General features: G+C 43.1%; 1 protein-coding gene across 2 annotated transcripts in view; it reads left to right on the top strand.

Annotated features, from left to right (window-relative positions):
• Nucleotides 1-20,231, top strand: part of SYNJ2 (synaptojanin 2) — a 287,057-nt gene that overhangs the window by 31,130 nt on the left and 235,696 nt on the right. The gene's annotated exons all lie outside the window — the stretch shown is intronic.

Here is a 20,231-nt window from a genome sequence, read left to right as displayed (position 1 = left end):
TGATCAGGGAGTCTATATGGGGTGATCACCACAGTCATTGATCACGCCCCTGTAAGGCTTCATTCAGACGTCCGGATGCGTTTTGCGGATCCGATCCATCTATCAGTGCATCCGTAAAAATCATGCGGACATCTGAATGGAGCTTTACAGGGGGGTAATCAATGACAGGGGGGTGATCACCACAGTCATTGATCATGCCCCTGTAAGGCTTCATTCAGACGTCCGGATGCGTTTTGCGGATCCGATCCATCTATCAGTGCATCCGTAAAAATCATGCGGACATCTGAATGGAGCTTTACAGGGGGGTAATCAATGACAGGGGGGTGATCACCACAGTCATTGATCATGCCCCTGTAAGGCTTCATTCAGACGTCCGTATGCGTTTTGCGGATCCGATCCATCTATCAGTGCATCCGTAAAAATCATGCGGACATCTGAATGGAGCTTTACAGGGGGGTGATCAATGACAGGGGTGTGATCAATGACAGGGGTGTAATCAATGACAGGGGGGTGATCAGGGAGTCTATATGGGGTGATCACCACAATCATTGATCATGCCCCTGTAAGGCTTCATTCAGACGTCCGGATGCGTTTTGCGGATCCGATCCATCTATCAGTGGATCCGTAAAAATCATGCGGACGTCTGAATGGAGCTTTACAGGGGGGTGATCAATGACAGGGGGGTGATCAATGACAGGGGGGTGATCAGGGAGTCTATATGGGGTGATCAGGGATGATCAGGGGCTAATAAGGGGTTAATAAGTGACGGGGGGGGGTGTAGTGTACTGTAGTGGTGCTTGGTGCTACTTTACTGAGCTACCTGTGTCCTCTGGTGGTCGATCCAAACAAAGGGGACCACCAGAGGACCAGGTAGCAGGTATATTAGACGCTGTTATCAAAACAGCGTCTAATATACCTGTTAGGGGTTAAAAAAAACACATCTCCAGCCTGCCAGCGAACGATCGCCGCTGGCAGGCTGGAGATCAACTCTCTTACCTTCCGTTCCTGTGAGCGCGCGCGCCTGTGTGCGCGCGTTCACAGGAAATCTCGGCTCATGCGAGATGACGCCTATTGGCGTTAGCGTAGCCTGGGGGAGCCGCCGCAATGACGCCTTTCGGCGTTACAGTTGCGGGAAGTGGTTAAAGAGTTGCACTTGAAAGACCAAGGTCTGGAAGACCTAGGAACTTAGATTTATACCACTCAGTGTTCAATCAGGTGTGACCAAGAGGGGAGGGTGCTACATTTGGCCTAATCAAGGGAGGACCAGATACAGGGGTGAAATAGTCAATGTAAACAAATACTCAATTAATCTAGCAGGGAAAGAAACATTAAAGTTCAATGCAGACATACCAGGGAATGAGAAGAAAAGATGAGGGGTGTGGACAATATCAGACTCTGGAAAATCTGGGTGTAGCAGTTAGTTAGGTTTAATGCAGACATACCAGGGAATGAGCAGAAAAGATGAGGGGTGTGGACAATATCAGACTCTGGAAAATCTGGGTGTAGCAGTTAGGTTCAATGCAGACATACCAGGGAATGAGCAGAAAAGATGAGGGGTGTGGACAATATCAGACTCTTGAAAATCTGGGTGTAGCAGTTAGGTTCAATGCAGACATACCAGGGAATGAGAAGAAAAGATGAGGGGTGTGGACAATATCAGACTCTGGAAAATCTGGGTGCAGCAGTTAGGTTCAATGCAGACATACCTGGAGAGGAGAGAATTGGGTGATGGTCAGTAGCAGTGATGACAAAGTGGATTCCATATCCATAATATTACATTCTGGTATAATTCAGTATGTACAGTTAAAGAGTTGCACTAGAAAGATTTTTATCGCATAGGAATCGCTAATGCAGAGACATCGCTAATGTCAGCCAGTTTAATAGGGTTAATTCTAGTGACCGAAACCCTGTAAACTGGCTTTCCCTTTTTGTTTTAGTCAGGGTGGTAGATAATGTGTCTTTTTGGTTAAAAAAAAGTATGTTTTAAGAACTAGGCTTTTATTGGTTGCTATGGACAGTAAGGCTCGAAATGTTTTATATTTTTAATTTTTTTTTAACCCCTTAAGGACGCAGGGCGTACCGGTACGCCCTAATTTCCGAGTCCATAAGGACTCAGGGCGTACCGGTACGTCCTAACTTTAAATCGTTATTCTGGCGCCGCGGGGGTTAATCGGAACGGGATGCTGGCTGAAATCATTCAGCCGGCATCCTGTCACAACGCCAGGGGGGGTCATTTGACCCCCCCCCCGTATCGGTGATCGCCGTAAACCGCAGGTCAATTCAGACCTGCGGTTTGCTGCGCTTTCTGCAGTTTCTGATCCCCGCGGTCCCTGAGAAAGTTGGAGGTAGCCGCGGCACAAGTGAGGATCGCGCATGCGCGATCAACTCACAGCCGCACGGACTGTAATGCAGAGAGGTGGGGGCGTGGCCAAGGCTGATGACGTTCCGTTGACATGGCTTAGTCACTCCGACAAGCAGATAGCTCCATGTCAACGGAACGTCACAGCTGATGACGTGGGCGGTCACATGACTGTTTAGTGTGGCAGAGAAACGGCACAAGATAGGTACAGTAAGTGATTTAGGAAAACTAAGGTATAGGAGAAATAAAGCCATAAAGATAAGGTTAAGTTAACTCGGATAACCCCTTTAAGGGGTTAAAGGGGCTTGAGACCACCAATAAATGTATTTGAAGGCAGTAGGTAGAATATGTAAAACATAGAAAAACAATACTCACCTGTCTGGTCCTCTGCTGCTCCGGTGCTCCCTGCTTGACTTTGTTTCTGGTGCTGCAGCGATGTGATGGCTGCAGCCAATCAGTGGCCTCGGTGACAAAGATTGAAGGAGAGCACTTGAAAGGCAGGGATTTGACAGCTGGACGACGCTCCTCTTGTTCTCTAGTAGCATTCCCTGCTTTTACATAAATGTTATACTCCGGCCAACATCCACATTTGCAGCACACAAGTTGCTTGATAAAGGGCTTCAAATAAGCCTGAAACGTCGCTTCTATACTTGTGCTGATGTGCACAACCATGTCTGGCTGAATAAAATCTTCACAGAATATATACAGTTGCATACTGTGAACCCTTTGGAATGATATGGATTGCTGCACAAATTGGTCATAAACTGTGATCTGATCTTCATCTAAGTCACAACAATAGACAATCACAGTCTGCTTAAACTAATAACACACAGAGAATTAAATGTTACCATGTTTTTTATTGAACACACCATGTAAACATTCACAGTGCAGGTGGAAAAAGTATGTGAACCCCTAGACTAATGACCTTTCCAAGAGCTAATTGGAGTGAGGTGTCAGCCAACTGGAGTCCAATCAATAAGATGAGATTGCAGGTGTTGGTTACAGCTGCCCTGCCCTATAAAAAACACACCAGTTCTGGGTTTGCTTTTCACAAGAAGCATTGCCTGATGTGAATGATGCCTCGCACAAAAGAGCTCTCAGGAGACCTACAATTAAGAATTGTTGACTTGCATAAAGCTGGAAAGGGTTCTAAAAGTATCTCCAAAAGCCTTGCTGTTCATCAGTCCACGGTAAGACAAATTGTCTATAAATAGAGAAAGTTCAGCACTGCTGCTACTCTCCCTAGAAGTGGCCGTCCTGTAAAGATGACTGCAAGAGCACAGCGCGGACTGCTCAATGAGGTGAAGAAGAATCCTAGAGTGTCAGCTAAAGACTTACAAAAGTCTTTGGCATATGCTAACATCCCTGTTAGCGAATCTACAATACGTAAAACACTAAACAAGAATGTATTTCATGGGAGGATACCACAGAGGAAGCCACTACAGTCCAAAAAAAAACATTGCTGCACGTTTACAGTTTGCACAAGAGCACCTGGATGTTCCACAGCAGTACTGGCAAAATATTCTGTGGACAGATGAAACCAAAGTTGAGTTGTTTGGAAGAAACACACAACACTATGTGGGGAGAAAGAGGCACAGCACACCAACATCAAAACCTCATCCCAACTTTGAAGTATGGTGGTGGGGGTAGAGTTGTTGCGATACCAAATTTTTGATTCGGTTTCGATACCATGAAAAAGTATTGCGATACTCGATACCATTCGATACCACGCGAAAAAAATAAACAAAAAAAGCCACGTGCATTCCTCATTTTTAAAAATGGCGAATCGCGCAGTTTTTATTTTATTTTTTCTGTTCCGGCATTCACCACCTAGATTTTTTTTTTATATTTTAATAGTTTGGACTTTTCTGACGTGGCGATGTAATATGTTTATTTATATATTTTATATGTGAAATTGGGAAAAGGGGGGTGATTTATACTTCATATTTTAGTGTTTTTTTTTTTTTCACTTTTTATTTAATAACTATTTCCCCCCTTAGGGGCTAGAACCTGGGATCTTTCATCCCTTTTCCTATTCACCCTGATAGATCTCTATCAGGGTGAATAGGACTCCACACTGTCCCTGCTGCTCTGTGCTTTGTGCACACAGCATCAGGGATGTTACCATGGCAACCAGGGCTTCCTGGCTGCCATGGTAACCGATCGGAGCCCCAGGCTTACACAGCTGGGGCTCCGATCAGAAGCTGCCACTGCACCACCAATGAGGGGGAGTGGAGAGGTCCCTGTGGCCACTGCCACCAATGATTTTAATACTGGAGGGTTGAGAGGGGCCGGCGCACTGTGCCACCAATGATTTTAATGGGATGGGGGGATTGAGGGGGGGGGGCACACTGCACCACCAATGATTTTACCCCTTTATACAGGAGGCGGGTACTAGCAGATCAGCGGCAGTTAACTGCCGCTGATCGCAGCTCCCTGTCAGGGGCAGGGTGCCGGCAATGCGATTCTGCTGCCGGCACCCGCCTCCTGTATGTGTTAAAGACTGACTACTGTATATGAGTCCAGACTTTCACTATTAGGCCACATAGAGCGGCGCCCAGCGATGTCTCAGCACTCACCATTAGTCCTGGGCGCCGCTCCGTTCGCCCGCAGTGCCCCATTACTGTCTCCTCTCCTGCTCCACATGCTGCTGATTACTATCGGAGCGATGGGAGGAGACATCAGCTTCACTAGTGGGCGTTCCTTCTCCCTGGCTGTAGCGCTGTCCAATCGCAGCGCAGGGAAAAGGAACGCCCACTAGTGAAGCTGATGTCTCCTCCCATCGCTCCGATAGTAATCCTATCATTGGGGGCGCAGTGCGCCCGCCCCTCCTCCGCCCCTCTCTTCTCATTGCCGCCCCTCCTCCGCCCCTCTCTTCTCATTGCCGCCCCTCCTCCGCCCCTCTCTTCTCATTGCCGCCCCTCCTCCGCCCCTCTCTTCTCATTGGTGGCAGCGGCAGCAGCACAGGGGGAGGGAGGACAGCTTCCTTCTCCCCGTGCTGCTGAGAGAGAACATGAGCGCGCCGATAGCAGCGCGCTCATGTTCAGAGATACTAGACTGCGCAGAAGCGCAGCCCAGTATCGAAAAAACGGAAATCCCGGTATCGTATCGATACCGGGACAAAAGTATCGATTGGGTATCGAAATTTCGATACCCGCAACAACCCTAGGTGGGGGCATCATGGTTTGGGGCTGCTTTGCTGCGTCAGGGCCTGGACGGATTGCTATCATCGAAGGAAAAATGATTTCCCAAGTTTATCAAGACATTTTGCAGGAGAACTTAATGCCATCTGTCCACCAGCTGAAGCTCAACAGAAGATTGGTGTTGCAACAGGACAACGACCCAAAGCATAAAAGTAAATCAACAACAGAATGGCTTAAACAGAAGAAAATACGCCTTCTGGACTGGCCCAGTCAGAGTCCTGACATCAACCCAATTTGAGATGCTGTGGCATGACCTCAAGAAAGCGATTCACACCAGACATCCCAAGAATATTGCTGAACTGAAACAGTTCTGTAAAAAGGAATGGTCAAGAATTTCTCCTGACCGTTGTGCACGTCTGATCTGCAACTACAGGAAACGTTTTGTTGAAGTTATTGCTGCCAAAGGAGGTTCAACCAGTTATTAAATCCAAGGGTTCACATACTTTTTTCCACCTGCACTGTGAATGTTTACATGGTGTGTTCAATCGAAACATGGTAACATTTAATTCTTTGTGTGTTATTAGTTTAAGCAGACTGTGATTGTCTATTGTGACTTAGATGATCAGATCACATTTTATGACCTATTTGTGCAGAAATGCATATCATTTCAAGGGGTTCACATACTTTTTCTTGCAACTGTATATATAACACAGAATACTGGAGTGCTGTCTATATTTATGTCTAAAACGGAAGTACGGATGCGGACAGCGCACAATGTGCTGTCTGCATCTTTTGTGGCCCCGTTGAAATGAATGTGTCCGCATCCTTTCCGAAAAATTGGCAAATGGATGCAGACACAAATGTACTGTCATGTGAATGGGCCCTAAGTGTGTATACATAGATGGCTATCAAGTCACTTACAGCCAGGTCCATAAATATTTGGACATCGACACAATTCAAAATTTTTTGGCTTTATACACCACCACAATGGATTTGAAATGAAACGAACAAGATGTGCTTTAACTGCAGACTGTCAGCTTTAATTTGAGGGTATTTACATCCAAATCAGGTAAACGGTGTAGGAATTACAACAGTTTGCATATGTGCCTCCCACTTGTTAAGGAACCAAAAGTAATGGGACAATTGGCTTCTCAGCTGTTCCATGGCCAGGTGTGTGTTATTCCTTCATTATCCCAATTACAATGAGCAGATAAAAGGTCCAGAGTTCATTTCAAGTGAGCTATTTGCATTTGGAATCTGTTGCTGTCAACTCTCAATATGAGATCCAAAGAGCTGTCACTATCAGTGAAGCAAGCCATCATTAGGCTTAAAAACAAAACAAACCCATCAGAGAGATAGCAAAAACATTAGGCGTGGCCAAAACAACTGTTTGGAACATTCTTAAAAAGGAGTTCACCGGGGAGCTCAGCAACACCAAAAGACCTGGAAGACCACGGAAAACAACTGTGGTGGATGACCGAAGAATTCTTTCCCTGGTGAAGAAAACACCATTCACAACAGTTGGCCAGATCTAGAACACTCTCCAGGAGGTAGGTGTATTTGTGTCAAAGTCAACAATCAAGAGAAGACTTCACTAGAGTGAATACAGATGGTTCACCACAAGATGTAAACCATTGGTGAGCCTCAAAAACAGGAAGGCCAGATTAGAGTTTGACAAACCACATCTAAAAAAGCCGGCACAGTTCTGGAACAACATCCTATGGACAGATGAGACCAAGATCAACTTGTACCAGAGTGATGGGAAGACAAGAGTATGGAGAAGGAAAGGAACTGCTCATGATCCTAAGCATACCACCTCATCAGTGAAGCGTGGTAAATGGTAGTGTCATGACGTGGGCATGTATGGCTGCCAATGGAACTGGTTCTCTTGTATTTATTGATGATGTGACTGCTGACAAAAGCAGCAGGATGAATTCTGAAGTGTTTCGGGCAATATTATCTGCTCATATTCAGCCAAATGCTTCAGAACTCATTGGACGGCGCTTCACAGTGCAGATCGACAATGACCCAAAGCATACTGCAAAAGCAACAAGAGAGTTTAAGGGAAAGAAGTGGAATGTTATGCAACGGCCAAGTCAATCACCTGACCTGAATCCGATTGAGCATGCATTTCACTTGCTGAAGACCAAACTGAAGGGAAAATGCCCCAAGAACAAGCAGGAACTGAAGACAGTTGCAGTAGAGGCCTGGCAGAGCATCACCAGGGATGAAACCCAGCGTCTGGTGATGTCTATGCGTTCCAGACTAAAGGCTGTAATTGACTGCAAAGGATTTGCAACCAAGTATTAAAAAGTGAAATTTGATTTAGGATTATTATTCTGTCCCATTACTTTTGGCCCCTTAACAAGTGGGAGGCACATATGCAAACTGTTGTAATTCCTACACCGTTCACCTGATTTGGATGTAAATACCCTCAAATTAAAGCTGACAGTCTGCAGTTAAAGCACATCTTGTTTGTTCCATTTCATGCCAAAAATGTTAGAATTGTGTCGATGTCCCAATATTTATGGACCTGACTGTATATTATTTAATAAAAATACTTTTATTGATGGTAGAAAACTTGGGCTTACATGTCCCTTAGCAGCAATCTTTTCAGAAAGCGTGGCTAAGGGACATCTGTCTTCCTAACGGCACAGTGCTGCTCTAGCCAGGAAGTCTGGCCGGGATGGGAGCTGCTGGGTGTCTGCATTTGCTGCCTCATCACAGTCTGGGGACAGTAGACGAACATGTATATTTACACACTTATGTGGTCATTTATTAAGACCGGCATTTTAGACTCTGGTCTAATTACCCCTTGAACTGGTGCATGATTCGCCTAAGTTATGTAGACGTGTCCGCCCTCTGCATAACTTAGGCGCATCCACCACTGGCTTAAATCTACACCAGCTCCATTGATGGTGTAGATTTAGATAATTTTCTACACCTAGAACAGGCTTAGAAAATGATGAATGAGATTGGTCGGCTGGCTTGCACCCTTCCTCACCCACACCATGTCCCCTTTTTTAGACCTGGCATGAGTGGGGGGAAAAGTCACAGATTCTGCAGCAAATTGTCTTTGCAACTGAATCTGCAATATACAAAAAAAATTGGCGTATATCTAATAATAAACGACCCCCTTAGTTCTTGTTCACTGATCAGTGTGGCCAGCGCTGTCACTAGCTCTTCTCATGTACTCCTGGTACACTGTGTAATTAACCGGGAGAGACGCCTGAGCGAGCGGTAATCACTCACTACTGGCAATTCAGGGAGGCAGGGGAAGCTGGTATATAGGGACCGTAATATACTATAACTGTGTGACAAAAATGCTAACACAGGGCACTCTATCTTCACTACTGGAGATGCACTCGTAGACTTTCTGCAGGGGTCTTAGAAATCGGGTCGCTACCAATCAAAACCGTTTGTTACTATGATATAGCAAACGTTTTTGGAAAGTACAGTTACACTTTAAGCCATTATTTCCATATAAATTAAAACAATGATTTCTGAGTAACAGCACAATGGATGCTCTAAAGAAAGGTTTGCTTTTAATTAGCAAGTTCAGTTCCACAAAGCATTAATTCTGGTTTAATAGGGTCGATCCTGCTGAAAGATGTGCTTTGATAGCTCTACAAAATTCAAAAACTGTAACCAATTGAAAATGCTTCTTGTAGTGAAAGTTACATTTAACTAGACCTTGCTGCATAAATCACGGCTCTCTCGTGGACCTTTGTTAAACAGCAGTGACATTGCCTAACGGCAAAGAGTTTTTGTGTGGATTGGTGTATAAAATTTCAGTAGTGATTAGGGATGAGCGAATCATCTATTTCGGATGAAACATCTGAAGTTGATTCGCATAAAACTTTGTTCTAATACTGTACGGAACAGGAGCTCAGTACAGTATTAGAATGTATTGGCTCCGATGAGCCGAAGTTATTGCTTTGTGAAGTCTCTTGTAGTGATCCTTGGTACATTTTAATTTTTTTCAAATGCTTGATCATTCACTGGTGGTTTAAAATAACAGTTGCGTAAACTTGTAAATATACTACAGAAAAAAGTAAAAAAGAATACTTTAAAAAACTAGAGGTGCTTGGTCAATGATTACACAACTAACTTGGTCCACCGTTTTTTTTTTTATTTCTGCAGCAGGGTATATGTCGAGGTATGATAACATTAAAGGTTATGTACACCTTTTGGGGGCAGTTTTTAAAATGATTGCATTGTACTCATTTTTTTTTTTTTTTTTTTCCAATTGGTCTTTATTAAAGATTTTGAGCCCTTTTCTCAGTTACTGCACTGAGATTTTCTAGTAGCATGTTGCCTGTTTTCACTCTGTTCTGTTGGGCAGCTCAGCTGACTGTTTAAAAGGTCAGAGATCAGAGACAAGGAGCCAGTAATTCTAGCTCAATGGTCTCTTACTTATAAGAATGTGGCTTAGGGTACTTTCACACTAACATTTTTCTTTTCTGGCACTGAGTTCCGGCAAAAGGGCTCAATGTCGGAAAAGAACTGATCAGTTATATCCCCATGCATTCTGAATGGAGAGCATTCCGTTCAGGATGCATTAGAATTTTTAGGGTACTTTCACACTAGCGTTTTTCTTTTCCGGCGCTGAGTTCCGTCCTAGGGGCTCAAATCCGGAAAAGAACTGATCAGTTTTATCCCCATGCATTCTGAATGGAGAGTCAGTCCTTCAGGATGCATCAGGATGTCTTCAGTTCAGTCTTTTTGACTGATCAGGCTTTTCAGAAAAACGTAGCATGCAGTATTTTTACCTCCGGCCAAAAAGCCTGAACACTTTGACTGAACGCCGGATCAGGCCTTTTTCCCATTGACTTGCATTAACGCCGGATCTGGCACTGTGTGTTCAGTCAAAACGGATCCGGCTTTTGCATGTTAAACCCGAAAAATGTGAAAAAAAAGTTAAAGTCCATAAATGGCGGATCCGTTTTTTCCAATGCATTTTTTCATTGTGATCAAAATCCTGATCAGGATTCAAATGTAATCCGTTTTCACACGTTTTTCCGGATCCGGCGGGCAGTTCCGGTGTCGGAATTGAACGCCGGATTAAAACAACGCTAGTGTGAAAGTAGCCTTAAGTTCAGTCTTTTTGACTGATCAGGCAAAAGATAAAACCACAGCATGCTACTTTTTTTTATCTCCGGCCAAAGAAACTAAAGACTTGCCTGAATGCCGGAACTGTCCTTATCGTCTGCACATGCGCAGACCAAAAAAAAGGTGGAAAAAAAAAATGGCGGGTCCGTTTTGCCGGATGACATCGGAAAGACTGATCCGGCATTTCAATGCATTTTTCTGACTGATCAGGCATTTTTAAGACTGATCAGGATCCTGATCAGTCTTACAAATGCTATCAGTTGGCATACGTTTTACCGGATCCGGCAGGCAGTTCCGGCGACGGAACTGCTTACCGGATCACTCTGCCGCAAGTGTGAAAGTAGCCTTAAATAAGTGTTTATGACCTCTTAGTAATTTAGGCTACTTTCACACTGGCGTTTTGGCTTTCCGTTTGTGAGATCCGTTCAGGGCTCTCACAAGCGGTCCAAAACGAATCAGTTTTGCACTAATGCATTCTGAATGGAAAAGGATCCGCTCAGAATGCATCAGTTTGCCTCTGTTCCGTCTCCATTCCGCTCTGGAGGCAGACAACAAAACGCTGCTTGCAGCATTTTGGTGTCCGTCTGACGAAACTGAGCCAAACGGATCACACAATGTAAGTCAATGGGGACGGATCCGTTTTCTATGACACAATCTGGCACAATAGAAAACGGATCCGTCCTCCATTGACTTGCAATGGTGTTCAAGACGGATCCGTCTTGGCTATGTTAAAGGGAACCTGTCACCAGGATTTTGGGTATAGAGCTGAGGACATGGGTTGCTAGATGGCCGCTAGCACATCCGCAATACCCAGTCCCCATAGCTCTGTGTACTTTTATTGTGTATAAAAACCGATTTAATACATATGCAAATTAACCTGAGATGAGTCGGAGCCTGAAAATATGACTCTTCTCTGGTCACACAAGTAAGATCTGACTCTTTTATGTTAATTTGCATATGTATCAAATCGTTTATTTTACACAATAAAAGCACACAGAGCTATGGGGACTGGGTATTGCGGATGTGCTAGCGGCCATCTAGCAACCCATGTCCTCAGTTCTATACCCAAAATCCTGGTGACAGGTTCCCTTTAAAGATAGTACAAACGGATCCGTTCTGAACGGATGCAGATGGTTGTATTATCTGAACGGATCAGTCTGTGCAGATCCATGACTGATCCACACAAAACGCGAGTGTGAAAGTAGCATTAGAGATAAGGTTTATTAGATGACTGGCACAAAGTGAAAGTACCATTCATGCAGCTAAACAGTTGACCCTTTGTGACAGAACGGCTGAATATTTTTAATAAAGACTAATTGAAAACATTTTTTTTTAGCCCAAAGTGAGTAAAATGCAACCATGAAAAAAAATTTTTTACCCCCAAGGTGTGCATAGCCTTTACCCCTTAGGGACCCATGACATACCGGTACGGCATGGATCCAGAGTCCTTAAGGACCCATGACATATCGGTACGTCATGTATAGTTCCGATCACCGCCGCCTGGCATGGTCGTTACCTATTATCTCATTGTCATCCTAAATTGTGAAGATATTAAATGCCCTTTCTCTTGTATTGGTTACAGCAACCCTGTAATCCAGCAGTGGTGGCGGTGTTTGTACAATATAGGAAAAAGCGCCGGCCAGCACTTTTTTCCTACAGTGTTTAAGCACGGCCACCACTGCTGGATTGCAGAGTGGTCATAACGGCTGGATATGAGCAATGTATAATGTGATAGAAAAATGAGTCAAGGCAGCAAAGGAGGCAATATTGACAATCACAATACATTAGTAAGTGCCTTGTATTAACTTTCTCCAACCCTTTTAACCCCTTTCAAGTGACAGCCAGTTTGGACCAAATGCCGGAGCTCCATTTTTCAAATCTGACATGTGGTAATAACTTTGGAACGCTTTTACTTATCCAAGCCATTCTGAGATTGTTTTCTCGTGACACATCATACTTCATGTTAGTGGTGAATTTAAGTTGATACGTTTTTGTATGCATAAAAAAAATCCAAAATGTGCAGACATTTTTGAAAAATTCGCTCATTTCTAAATTAGAATTTCTTTGCTTTTAAGAGGGATAGTGATACTTCATAAAATAGTTATCACTTTACATTCCCCATATGTCTACTTTATGCTGGCATCATTTTGCAAATGTCCTTTTATTTTTTTAGGAAGTTAGAGGACTTGCAAGTCTAGAAGCACATTTTGAAATTTTAAAGAAAATTTCCAAAACCCTTCTTTTTTTTTTTTTTTTTTTTAGGACCATTTCATTATGAAGACCATTTCAGTTTTCAGTCACTTTGTGGGGCTTGCACAGTATGAACCCATAAATGACCACATTTTAGAAATTACACCCATTAAGATATTCAAAACTGATTTTACAAACTTTATTAACCCTTTAGGTGTTCCACAAGAATTAAAGAAAAATGGAGGGGAAATTTTAAAATTTCATTTTTTTTGGGCAGATTTATCCATTTAAATCAAATTTTCCTGTAACACAGCAAGGTTTAACAGCCAAAGAAACCTCAATATTTATTACCCTAATTCTGCAATTTACAGAACCCCCCCCCCCATATGTGATCGTAAACTGCTTTATGGGCACACAGCAGGGTGCAGAGGGAAAGGAGCGCCATATTGTTAACGGAGGACAGATTTTGCTGGAATGGTTTTCAGGTGCCATGTCACATTTGAAGAGCCCCTGAGGTACCCGTATAAAGAAAACCCCAAAACGTGACCCCATTTTGCAAACTACCCCCCTCAAGGAATAAATCTAGTGATGAAGTGAATGCTTTGACCTAACAAGCGTTTCATAGAATTTAGAAACCACTGAAGAAGGGGTTGCTTTACCCCAAAACGCGTCTGGTAATAACAGTGAGGGACCACCAAGACAAGCACTCACATCTGCATATTTCCACATTTTGAATAATGGTAGCTCCGAAGTAAACCACGCCGAAAGAGGTTTTGAATCCCCGCCTGAAGTTAGGTCACGTGACCTTGCAGTGAACCACGTGGGACGCCACACAGGTCCTAGCAGGTCACAACGGTGAATAGCGCTACATCGCTGTAGCATACACCCAGGAGCGGGAGAATCATACTCACAGGTCCTTGCAGATAACAGCAGAGACATACGCCACAGTCACACCGTGCAAGCAGACAGACAATAACAGACGCAGGAGTGGTAAAGTACCATATTAATAGAGCACGATTGACTTGCTTTTGCGCACAACATATTCAAATATATGATCCTGATGCCAAATATTATTGAATGGATTTTATTGCGATATACACTCCAATTCTGACTTGACTTTCTGGGCCACATATTCCAGGACATTTCATCCAAAACTACGGTGAACAGTTTTTTTAGTACAATTGACTTTTAGTGTAAGAGAGATTTTTTAATGTAACATGTATATATGATGTGTTTGTATCAAAATAAACTTTTATAGTAAATAATAATCTAGCTTGAACATATGTTTGCCTGATATTGAGTGACATCCAATCCTCTCTTTATTCTTATTACATCAGCACTTGGGAGTGCTGTGGGGCAGTGCACCTTTCCAGAAGTGGAGCAGTGAGTGAGACACCATTTTTTTTTCGTATTTGAATTTAGAAACATGCCTGTGAAAATGTGAAATTAAATTTTATTTCCAATATAAAGTTGCATTAGGGGTAACAGGAGAAAATGCACCCTAAAATTTATTATGCATTTTTTCCTGAATATGGCAACACCGCATTCAGAAGGGTAGAAGCAGCATTGGGATTTTCTAACATGTAATTTGCTGAAATTAGTTTAGGCCCCATAACATTTGTATTTTTTCACCAATGTAGCTGTAATTTTTATTGGTATCATTGACATTTCATATGTCCTTTTTGATCACTTGTTATATTTTTTGTGGAGGTGAAGTGGGCAAAAATGGCAATTCTGTCAGTGTTTATTATTTTTATTTTTTATGGGGTTCCACTTGTGGTAAATATTATATGATTATTTTATTCCATTGGTGGATACAGTTATGATCGATACCAAATTTGTTTTACAACTTTTTCAGCAATAAAATCACTTTTTTAACCATCAGGCCGCTGCCATCGCAGCAGTGGCGGCCCGATACAAGAGAGAGGGCGCTCCCTCCCCCTCAACCCCATGGATGCCACGGGCGGCTGCTGGCTGCGGTATCTATGAAGTTAAACGGCAGTAGTGTGTCAGCTGTACGTTTTTTGAGCCGCTGCCATCACAGCCTGCATGTGGGGGGCACTTACATTTATCTGGGGCACGGTAACAGTCATGCCTGATTTCAGGCTGTGATCTCGAGCGTGGAGATCACAGCCTGAAACCAGCATTTTTCTTAATGAAGCGCTCCGATTGGTTAGTCTGCAGAGAATAACCAATCGGAGTGCTTGGCAGCAAGGGACCACTCTGATTAGTCCCTTGCCAGCTTTCCCGGTGTCTCTGCTCTCCTGTATTGGTATATTCCTGAAATATCAGGCTTCAGGCTATTTCAGCAATGTAACAGTGTTCCCCTACTGAGATCGGTGAAACTGTTATCGGAGCGGAAGCGCGCGAATGCCGCTTCCAGTCTAATCAGATGCCGTGGTCACATTTGACCACGGCATCGGAAAGGTAAGATGTATGCGATCAGCCTTATTTAAAATGGCAGAAACTCGGCAGCTATGGAGCCCACTGCACATGCGAACGGGGCGCCATGTTTAGGGACCGGACCTCCACCGTACATATACGGCGGAGGTCCTTAAGGGGTTAAAAAAGGTAATTTTTTTAGGTATTGTGATTGTAGATATTGCCTCCTTTGCTTACTTGAGTGAAAAAGTCAAATGAGGCAGTTTGCCATGCTTAAAGTCCAAACAAAGGTCAAGTTAAAGAGCCAGGACAGGAACTAAAATGCATAGAGTGACTTCCATAAATTATTTCTAGGAAACAAATGCATATACAGAATCCGTACAGTATGTAAGGTGGCAGGATTTTTTAGTCCACCATGCTTTGCCTTTTTGGCCTTTGTTTTTAAAGGGGTTGTCCCATGAAATAAGCCCTTTCCATATAATATATGTCCAGATTAGGGGATATAAACTTCATAAGGGAGGTCTCCTTAGGGTCCCCCTCTTTAAGCCAAAATAGAGTGCCGCTGCATTCCAAGATTTGGGCCTATGGCTATTAGTACGGCTTTTTGTAAGGGATTGTCTGTGGGATACAAACCTTTTTCGATACTTTTTTATGGTGATTTGTTTGCCTGTTTTGAGCAACCTGTGGTCTTTTGTCATTTTGCTAACTCTATTATCCTTTTACTGATTGTAATAAGACTAAAATCTGATTTTAGGTTAAAGACTGCTAAAATATGTAAGCAGATGTGCAGTTTTTAAAAAAAATAAAGCCAGATATTGTGATGCAGCTTAAAAATGAAAATCATGTAAGGAAAGAAAGGATTTATGAAAATTTTAATATAAACAGCTGAGAACTTATCTGGAAAAATGATTTCATAACCAAGGTTACTGTGTGCTTGGCGGTTGTAGTGTGTTATTCCATTAGGCCCCTTTCACACGAGCGAGTTTTCCCGCGCGGGTGCAATGCGTGACGTGAACGCATAGCACCCGCACTAAATCCTGACCCATCAGTTCTGCGTTGTGTGAAAATCGCAGCATGTTCTATATTCTGCGTTTTTCACGCAGCCCTGGCTCCATAGAGGTGAATGGGGGTGCGTGAAAAACGCATTGCATCCGCAAACAACTGCAGGTGCGATGCGTTTTTCACTGATGGTTGCTAAGAGATGTTGTTTGTAAACCTTCCGTTTTTTATCACGCGCGTGAAAAACGCATCAAAACGCATTGCACCCGCGCGGAAAAAACTGAACGCAATCGCAGACCAAACTGACTGAACTTGATTGCAAAATGGTGCGAGTTTCACTGAACGCATCCGGACCTAATCCGTCACGCTCGTGTGAAAGAGGCCTTAGGGTATTGTCACATGGCACAGTTGGCAGCACTCTGCAAAGCCATGCACACCTGTGGCCGCCAATGTGGGACCATGACAGTAATTCGATTCCTTTTTTTCATAGAAATTGTATTAAAGGAGGTTTTCATCAACATCCTTTTAAATAATCATTTATGAAGGTAGCTGTAATTTTGTAATTTATTTCTTTTACCTTTTATTGCTCCTATCTTCTATTCTGGGCTGTGGTCCCATGACCATGGAGCTTTTTCTTCCTTCCTGTGATATGTCCATGGGTGTGTCAAAGCAGCAACAGGGGCAGTGATATGGGAGTGTCTATGTATGTACCTGGGTGGGAGGAGCTATAAACTAGCAGGGCGGAGCTGGAGCTGTGCCAGAGAAAGGAGAAGTGCATTATGGGTTTGGTTGGATACAGCAACAGGAAGTGCAACATACAGGATGTAAGACCAGAGCGCTTTGTTTTCACCGTTTCAAAATGGGTCAGGAGCAACCAAATTGAAAAAGAAAAAATCATGAGGCAACCATAGGTAGTTTAGGGAATTTCCAGTTTAACATAATAGATTTCTCATCGTAAAACATCATAAGCCTATATAATATTCTGTCAGTTTTTATGGGGATGAGATCATTAACTAAACCTAACAAGCTGATTTCAGGAGAGAGCACAGCCAGCAAATCTAACCGTGCATTCAAAAAAGCATGAATCTCTGCCCAAAAGTCTGCAATAACTGGACAGTCCCTGATTACGTACGCTCATGAGCAAATTTATGCATGCATTTCAGGCGCTCAGGGGTCAATTAGACTCTGCGTAGCCATTTAGCCTGAATCAATTGATCACGCACACTAATCACTGCAGACTTCCAGGTAGAAGCCATCCCCTTTTCGTTGTCATGATGTGACTCCAAGGCGGGAATGTCATGCTTCCATTTCCTAAAAGACTCAGGTGAGAAAGTTGTTGGGAACTAAGCAGTCCATAAAACAATAAGACTGGCTTATTAGGGATAACTCGTTTGGTGATTCCCCAAATTCTAATTGTAAGGAACCGACACCAAACTGTTCCGCATAAGTGTGCGGTAGGTTTCAGAAATTGAGATTATTGGTGAGAATAATTTCTTGGGGTGAATGCTCAGAAATTCCCCAGGGAAGATATTCCGTGGCCATTATTTGTAAAAAAAAAAAAAAAACAGGTCTGGTTAGCAAAGGCCAGATTTAAACAGGATAGAGAATTAGTAGAGGCTGAGTGACACGAAAAATGGCTGACATCAGGGTGTAGCCATCTCCAGATCTCGCTTAGGTTATGAGCTCGAGTCCAGTGCAATTTCACTGGATTATGCCTAGGGGAGGGATGTAAATGATCTAGGGTTTGTCTGAAGTGGTATGGAAATTGCCTAATATTAAAAGGGGAGAGGGGGGAAACGACGCTACCCGGGCCATCACAGCCTCCAAGATCTCCTTATCAAAAGGAGGAGGTACATAGATCCTGACAATGAGAAAGGGCTGTATATTTCCCAGTCGGATCTATATGTACTGCAGTTAATTGAAACGGTAAAGACTTATTAAACCAATCCGCCCCACTTCCCTGGCTGTAATTGGTGTAAACCGCATGAAAGGCATCACCTCTCCATGGGTGTTTAATTGCTGACGCTTCTTGACCACGTAGGTGGGTTTCCTGAAAAAAAAAAGAATACCTGGGTTATAACTCTTTAGATAAATACCAAAGATCGTTTTATCTTACTATTAAGCCCCCGGACATTCCAAGAGGTCAGTTTCACTATATAGAAGTATTGAGTCACCTGGCTGCCTGTGTAGTCCCTGAACCACATGCATTCACATTACACACATTATAAAGGAAGAATCGCAACACCTCCCCTTCTTGTCTGAGCCTCTGTATCCTGAACTCACTCTAAAGTGCTATCTTCTTATGGTTAGTCTTTCCCTCTTGCTAGGTCTTTCTATCTTCATCCAAGTAGGAGTAGGCAATAAACATTTAACAAGTGATCCTTTAAAATATTTTTTATTATGCACATTACATGAATATTCAAATCTTAAAGGATTTTTCCAATATTTTAATATTAATGACCTATTCTTAGGAAAGGTCATCAGTATTTAATTGGAGTCTGTGGTGTTCCTGCACAGCAGCTTCTGAAAACAGCTGATGGGTGGGGGTAACGGGAGTCGCTCCCCCGACGATTGGATATTGATGCCCTATAAGAGTGGGCAGTCAATGGTAGAGTTCTGGAAAACCTCAACAGTTAAATATTCATGTAAGGGAAAACTAATTAAAGGATCACTTTGTCTATGTGTTTACTGCCCATATAAAACTTTTTACTGTATGGTCGCTGTGATACTTCAGTTTGTGACTTGTGTTTAATTTCCAGTGTGATAAATATTAAGCAATGCATGTTTGGCTGGTGTTACGATGATTTCATGTCCTGTTTGGAAGCTACTGTGCTCCATGATCAGGGTACGGTAGAAGAATATGCAATTAAAAACTGTAAAAACCTTTTTAGAATCTACTTGGTGAAACTTTAGAAAGGGAAAATATCACAATGAGATCAGAGGCAAATTACATGTACAAATGGTAAGATTGCTGAAAACATTCAAAAACGTGTTTGCTGATACCACGATCCAGACACCATTCCATTCCAGTTCAGGCTGACAGTTTGCTCCTGAACATTCTTCATTATAGCCATCTTTGGAGTTAGACTTTCTCTTTGAACGCGACACATAATTCATGACGATGAATGATCTTTCATCTTGTACCTTGCAGTGTAACTTAAACGGAGTCGTCCATGTTCATATAGTATTTTAGATCATCCCCACTCAGCGGGACCTGTTGAAGGAAGCATATTTACTTGCCCTCCGATGCTCTGTTAAGGCTCACTGCTTTCTTCAGTGCTTTTTGATCCCTACATGTAAACTTCTGCAATGGTTGGGGTTATGTGCCAATGACTGGATGCAGCAGTAACATGTCCCCCAGTGACCCAGCAGTGATGTACCGATTTGGGGCGCGTCACCTCTGCAGCCAGTCATTGGGTGAATCAGCGAACATTTACCTTTGGGGTCTGAAGCACAGTGAAGACAGCAGTGGACCCACAGAGCCGTAAACTAGCATTGTTGAGGAGGTAAGACTATGTTCAGACTTCATTTGAGCTTTCTGTTTTTCTGATCAATCAGAATAATCAAATTACTTAGTCCCCATTTGTTCATTGAGCAGTAGTTGTGCTCAGTTTGCATCAGTTTTTGTCGGTTCTGTCAGACTTTCATTCTTTTTGATGGAAGAAAAAGTGCTGCCTGCTGTACTTTTTCCCCTGTAAAAATAATTGAAACCTAACAGAACTGATGCTCAGAATAAAGCAGATCAGGTTTTTATTTCATTTGTTTTTATTCTGATTTGATCAGAAGAATGGAACTCAAGTGTGAACACAGCCTAAGGGCTTGTTCACATGACCGTTTTGCTTTCCGTTATTCTGATCCGTCAGAAGGCGAGAGAGAGAGGAATAAAAAAAACAGGATCCTGTAAAAGACGAATCCTGTTGCATCAGTTGCCATCCATTTGAGCCATTTCTTAGATCCGTTTTTTTAGACGGGGGGGGGGGGGGGGGGGAGTCCTGCATACAGTATGTTTGTTTCCGTCTAAAAAAAAAAAAATGGATCTCGGACGG

This window comes from Bufo bufo, chromosome 4, assembly GCF_905171765.1.
Source record: "Bufo bufo chromosome 4, aBufBuf1.1, whole genome shotgun sequence".
In the NCBI taxonomy this organism is placed as follows: domain Eukaryota; kingdom Metazoa; phylum Chordata; class Amphibia; order Anura; family Bufonidae; genus Bufo; species Bufo bufo.
This window is presented reverse-complemented; position numbering and strand designations above follow the sequence as displayed.